Genomic DNA, 6,000 nt, shown 5'->3' with positions numbered 1-6,000 from the left:
AGTGGGCGCAGGTATTGGGCTTAGACAGCAGCAAGGCTTCCATAGGGATGAGACTTGAGTTGGGAGGTTGGGTCATGGGAAGGGGTGGGGCTTCGTGGGGGCAGGGATTTAACTTCCACTGGGGTGGGGCTTGGCCTCAGGGGCTGAGCTCAGTTGGGGGTGGGGCTTCATGGAGGTGGGACTTGGATGGGGTGGGGCTTGGTGAGGACCTGAGTCAAACATGCCCATAGACTTGGTGTCAGGGGTGGGACTTAAGACCTCTGTTGCACTTTGGTGGAAGTGGGACTTGGCAGTGGGGGCAAGGTGTAAGAGTGAGTGACAGAGTGCAAATCGCTCAGTCATGTCCGACTCTTTGCAACCCCATGGAATGAACTCTCCAGGCTAGAATACTGGAGTGAGTAGCCATTCCCTTCTCCAGGGGATCTTCCGAACCCAGGGATTGAACCCAGGGCTCCCACATTGCAGGCAGATTAAGGTTTAAGAGAGGGGGTGGAATTGTGGGTGGAGTAATAATAAATGAGGAGAGTGAAGAAGTTGACTTAATGCTCAACATTCAGAAAACTAAGATCATGGCATTCGGTCCCATCACTTCATGGCAAATAGATGGGGAAACAGTGGAAACAGTGTCAGACTTTCTTTTTGGGGGCTCCAAAATCACTGCAGATGGTGATTGTAGCCATGAAATTAGAAGACGCTTGCTCCTTGGAAGGAAAGTTATGACCAACCTAGACAGCATATTAAAAAGCAGAGACATTACTTTGCTAAGAAAGGTCCATCTAGTCAAGGCTATGGTTTTTCCAGAGGTCATGTATGAATATGAGAGTTGGACTATAAAGAAAGCTGAGTGCCGAAGAATTGATGCTTTTGAACTGTGGTATTGGAGAAGACTCTTGCGAGTCCCTTGGACTACAAGGAGATCCAACTAGTCCATCCTAAAGGAAATTAGTCCTGGGTGTTCATTGGAGGGACTGATGTTGAAGCTGAAACTCCAATACTTTGGCCACCTTATGTGGAGAGCTGAATCATTTGAAAAGTCCCTGATGCTGGGAAAGATTGAGGGCAGGAGGTGAAGGGGACGATGGAGGATGAGATGGTTGGATGGCAGCACCAACACAATGGACATGGGTTTGGGTGGACTCTGGGAGTTGGTGATGGACAGGGAGGCCTAGTGTGCTGTGATTCATGTGGTCACAAAGAGTCAGATACAACTGAGTGACTGAACTGAACTGAACTGAATAATAATTGAGGGCTTCCCGATGGCTTAGCCAGTAAAGAATCCACCAGAGATGCAGGCAGACGTGGGTTCAATCCCTGGGTCGCAAGGCCGCCTGCAGAAGGAAAGGGCACCCCACTCCAGTATCCTTGCCTAAGAAATCCCATAGGCAGAGGAGCCTGGTGGACTATGGTCCATGGGGTCACAAGAGTCAGACACGATTAAGCACACACACTGCAGCAATAATCGTAGCTGCACTAGCGCTGAATACCAATTGAGCAGTTTTTTGTACCACTGTATCAGAGTGATTGTGAAGACTTCTGTGGACTTAGAATTGGCACAGCCTGAGCAGGACCTTGTGAGGCAGAACTTCGGCCTTGCCTGGAACAGATCCAGTGAAGCAGTGCTGACTGCTGGAGGGCAGGTCTCTTGCTGCCTGTGGGTAGAATTCTAGCATTTGCACTGCCACTGGATCCCTAACCAGTGTGCTGAATAGCTGTGAGATGGGAGAGTCCTCTGTAACCCTGGGAAAAAGCAGAAGGGGCAGGGTTGCCTGCCAAGGTTTACAGGGTCTGCAGGGTAGGGTCACACCTAGGGTCAGGGAAGTCTGTTCCTGCAGTGAGACACTGGAGACCCTTTTGGGGTCCCTTTCTGCCTCTGATTCTAACTTCCAGACAGCTGGAAACCATAGGAGACTGTTTTTAGCTCTTGATCCTTGCTGCCCACCCCTCATCTTCCCCCTCCCCCCAACAAAAGATACTTCTTTGGTTAGATGGTAGTGACATCATGTGTTGCTCCTTAACCTTACCTACCACATGACACCCTTCTGTGATGGAAACCCATGGCCCATTCTGTTCTCAGTATCCATGGAAACACCACAGCTTGTCACACATTCTCTTCACCCACCAGTTTCATTGCCTTATGCAGAGCCCCAGTCATCTTTCTCATCTGTCAGGCATTTTCTGAGAAAGGAGGGAACTGGATCTCTTCGTTCTCAATCTTTGCCCCAGAGAAGTGGGTACCAGGTGCCCAGGGACTGCACAGCCCTGAGCCAGGGCATGGGCATGAGCACACACCCACACCCACACACACACAAACACACACACACACAGGCTTTGTCAGGCTCTGCCCCCAAACACACACACACACACACACACACACACACACCCCACCCCTCTTGCTTGGAGGGCTTTGTCAGGCCCCACCTCCTACCTCTGGCCTTTTCACCACAGGCACCTCCAGGACACACAGCAAAGTCCTGGGACTTTGAGGAGAAGCCAACAGGAAGTGGAGGTCAACAGGGAGGGGATGAGGCAGGGGAAGCTGGGCCTAAAGAAAACCCTCCATCAAATGACTGGGAAAGCCCTCGGAAGCAGGGGCTGAATCCCTGTGACCAGAAAAGGGAGTGGCATAGTGGAGGGGTTTTGGTGGGGGTTGGGAGGGTGAGCATTAATGATGTTCTCACTCCATTTGCATTTTAGGCTGTGGAAAATGGAGACTATTCTGCCTTCATACTTGGCACTGACCCAAAATTCCTTGACTCCTGGTCACACTTTGTGAGCTGATTACTGCCTTTAGTATTAGACCAGTCCATAGAAAGTGGGAGCAATGGCTGTGACTCAGTTGGAGGATTGGTGCAGAGGAATGGACCTGTACTCTAGGAAGGCCTTGCTAATCGTGGGGATCCCCATGGAGTGTAGTGAGGTGGAAATTAAAGAGACCCTGAGGAGGGGCTTAGAGTCCCTCTTAACCTACAGGGTCCTGGGCACAATGTTCAGAAGGGAAGACCATGCTAAAGCAGGTTTTCCTTGAATTGACTGATACCATCAACTATGCTACAGTGCCCAGCTGGATCCTAGGAAATGGAGGTACCTGGGAAGTGGTGGTGAAACCCTGTAGCCCAGATTAGGAATTTATCAACAGACTGAAGTACTTCCTAAAAGATGAGGGCCGAAGAATGGTAGATGTGGCCAAAACACCGGGGTACAGCACTCACTCGGAGGGCACAGAGCCAGAGGGCATTGCTCAAGTCAGGCAACCAGTCTTACAGCCTCTGAAAGAAAGCCTGTGGTACTGAAAACTCAAGACATTTTTGGGAAACTCTCTCCCAGGCCCAGATGAAGAGAGCTTTGAAACCTGGCTAGACCAGGTGACTGAGATGATGCAGCTATGGCAGGTGCATGAGATAGAGAAGAGGTGGTGTTTGCTGGAGAGCTTATGTGGCCCTGCCCAGTCCATCATGTGGGTACTGAGGGCCAGCAGTGACTCTGTGACACTGGAGGAGTGCCTAGAGGCCCTGATGCAGATCTTTGGGGATAAAGAGGACCATAGAACCTCACAGTTTAAGTTATTCCAGACCTTCCAGGAGTCCAGAGAGAACATCTCTGTTTTTTCGGTATGGTTAGAGCCCCTGATTCAGAAAGCCAGGCAGCACAGCCCCTTGTCAGTGAGAAGCACAGACACAATTCTCCTGAAACACATCCTAGCTCGAGCCTCCATGACCACGGCCCTCCATGGCAAGCTCGAGCTACTGGATCAGTGAGAGTGTGCACCCACTTTCCTGCAGTTAATGAAGCTCATTCAAGATGAAGAGGAGTGTGAAACCACCATGGCAGTAACCGAGGAGTACCAGAGTCAAGCAGAAAGGGTCTGCAGGGCATCAGAAGACAGTGTCCTGATCCCTCAGGTCATGGTATAGGCAAGGTCATTTGCTGAGAGCAACACTCAGACCATCCAGGAAGGGATCATCCCATTTCTGAAGTGCAGGTGGCTGTCCTCCAGCTGTGACACTGGGGAGGAAGGCCACAGCCAGGCATTATTTCCTAGGGCTGAGAACAAGCCTATGGCAAAGCCCAGGCCTCAGCTGGCAGCAGAAGAGTCAGAAAACAAGAGAGAGGCTGGAGCCATTGAGCCACCCTAGGCCTTAGGAAGGATAGGCTCAACACATCCAGGCACCCCTCTGCTAGCAGGCAACAGATAAAGTGTAACAGGGGAAGAGACAGTCTACACAGGCAGCGAGGGCCTTGAGTGGGGCAGAGGGACAGGGCAGCCTGGCCCAGCCCCCTCAGCCTCTACCAGCTGGAAGGTGCTCCACCAACCAAGCCAAAATCAGTTCAGGGAGGTGCAGGAGACCCAAGCGGGGGGCCACATCATGTGCAGCAAAAAGGGGTGCCAGTGCCTCAGACAGAGACCCCAATATAGCAGAGGCTGAAGAAGGGCAGTCCACACAAACAGTGGGGGCCTTGAGTGGGGCAGAGGGGCAGGGAAGCCAGGCCCAGCCCCCTCAGCCTCTACCAGCTGGAAGGTGTTCCACTAACCAAGCCAAAGTCACTTCAGGGAGGCACAGGAGGCCCAAGTAGGGGACTGTCATGTGCAGCAAAAGGGGTGCCCATGCCTCAGACAGAGACCCCAACATAGCAGAGGCTGAAGAAGGTGTAATTGGGGGCTCTGGCATTGGCCCTAGCTTTTGGCCACCTGCAAACGCCGACCCTGTGGGCTCTGAGCTACTGATGCTGATGGGCCCCCCAGGGCACGTGGGGCCTAGAGGAGCCTCTCTGGAGGCCATCTCCACCACAAGGAGCAAGCACTGGCAAGGCAGAGCTGTGGGGCACACGGGAAATACTCCAGCAGGAAGACTGCAGGAACTAGCCTGTCTTCAGGATCATCTACACTTCCCTAGGGAGTCCCCAGGAAGGCAGCACCCTGGAGCCTTTCTGCAATTGAGGGCAGAGGACCCAGAGGCCCACGGCACCCAGCACCAGCCTACAAGCAGTCTTCCCCCACCCCAGCCGCTGTAGCCTGGAAGGGCTGTAGGGACAAGGACAGCAAAGACTGTGAGGAGATGATAAGGCCCTGGGTACCTGGTGGGCCAGTACTCCAAAACTGGCTTTGCTGTGAGTGAGTGTGCATGTAAACTTTTGTCCCAAAGGAGGAAAAGGAGAAGGAGGAGGAAAAGGGGAAGGAGGAGGAAGAGGAGGAGGGAGATGCAGGAAGAGGAGGAGGGAGATGGAGGAGAGGGAAGAAGAGGAGGAGAAGGATAATTCATTGGCAGGAGGGAGGGTTGTTTTGTTCTGCTTAAGTTTGAGCTTGGTCACTGGAGACCTGGAACTCGCCTGGGGAAGTACCACTCACCAGCTGTCAATGCTAAGGTCAGCCCCAAAGCCTGCTAACTGGGAACAGCCCTTAGTGGCCAGCCCAGCTTCGGTGAGGAGTGCCTGCAAACAACTGCTGCCCACACTGGCCAGAGAGACTTTAAGGGCCATGTCATGGTGCCTGGGCCTCCCCCTGCCCCTCCAGAGGGGACCCCTATTCAGTATCCCTTGGGGCAGGCTGCTCCTTGTCCTGGGAAGTCCAGATGTGTCCCTGTACGCCCCCTAGTGATCCAGGTTACAAGGAACTCCTCCCTGCCGCAGCCCCTCTCCCCTCCCCATCAACACACAACCCAAAGCAATCATCCACTTCCTCCCACCCTCTGCAGAGCCCTGAGGTGCCCATGAACCCAGGCCAGGTGTCCCCACCTACCCAGTCACCGACCCCTCAGCCTTGCCACATGCCCTGAGCTTCAGCACTAGCCAAGGCCCTACCTGCTGTGGTCCCAGGTCGTCAGCTCAGTGTGTGCTTTCCTGGTGCAGATTCGGGACTGGTTCTGTTTGGTCTCCTGGATATGTGCGTGTGTTCTTCTCTGAGCATTTCCCCCCACTGTGGGGCAGAGACACCCCAGCCCACTCACAGGAAATGGTGGGAAGGAGGGGATGGATGAGGGCTTGGCCGGCGCCCACCCCAGGACC

The 6,000-nt window shown here is 53.4% G+C and overlaps 1 pseudogene; it reads left to right on the top strand.

Moving 5' to 3' along the window:
* The first annotated feature begins 2,821 nt into the window (after positions 1-2,821).
* Positions 2,822-4,140, top strand: LOC101116546 (paraneoplastic antigen-like protein 5; annotated as a pseudogene).
* The last annotated feature ends 1,860 nt before the right edge of the window (positions 4,141-6,000 follow it).

Source organism: Ovis aries, chromosome X, assembly GCF_016772045.2.
Source record: "Ovis aries strain OAR_USU_Benz2616 breed Rambouillet chromosome X, ARS-UI_Ramb_v3.0, whole genome shotgun sequence".
Classification (NCBI taxonomy): Eukaryota; Metazoa; Chordata; class Mammalia; order Artiodactyla; family Bovidae; genus Ovis; species Ovis aries.
The sequence above is the reverse complement of the archived record's forward strand: the minus strand, read 5'-3'. Positions and strand labels throughout refer to the sequence as shown.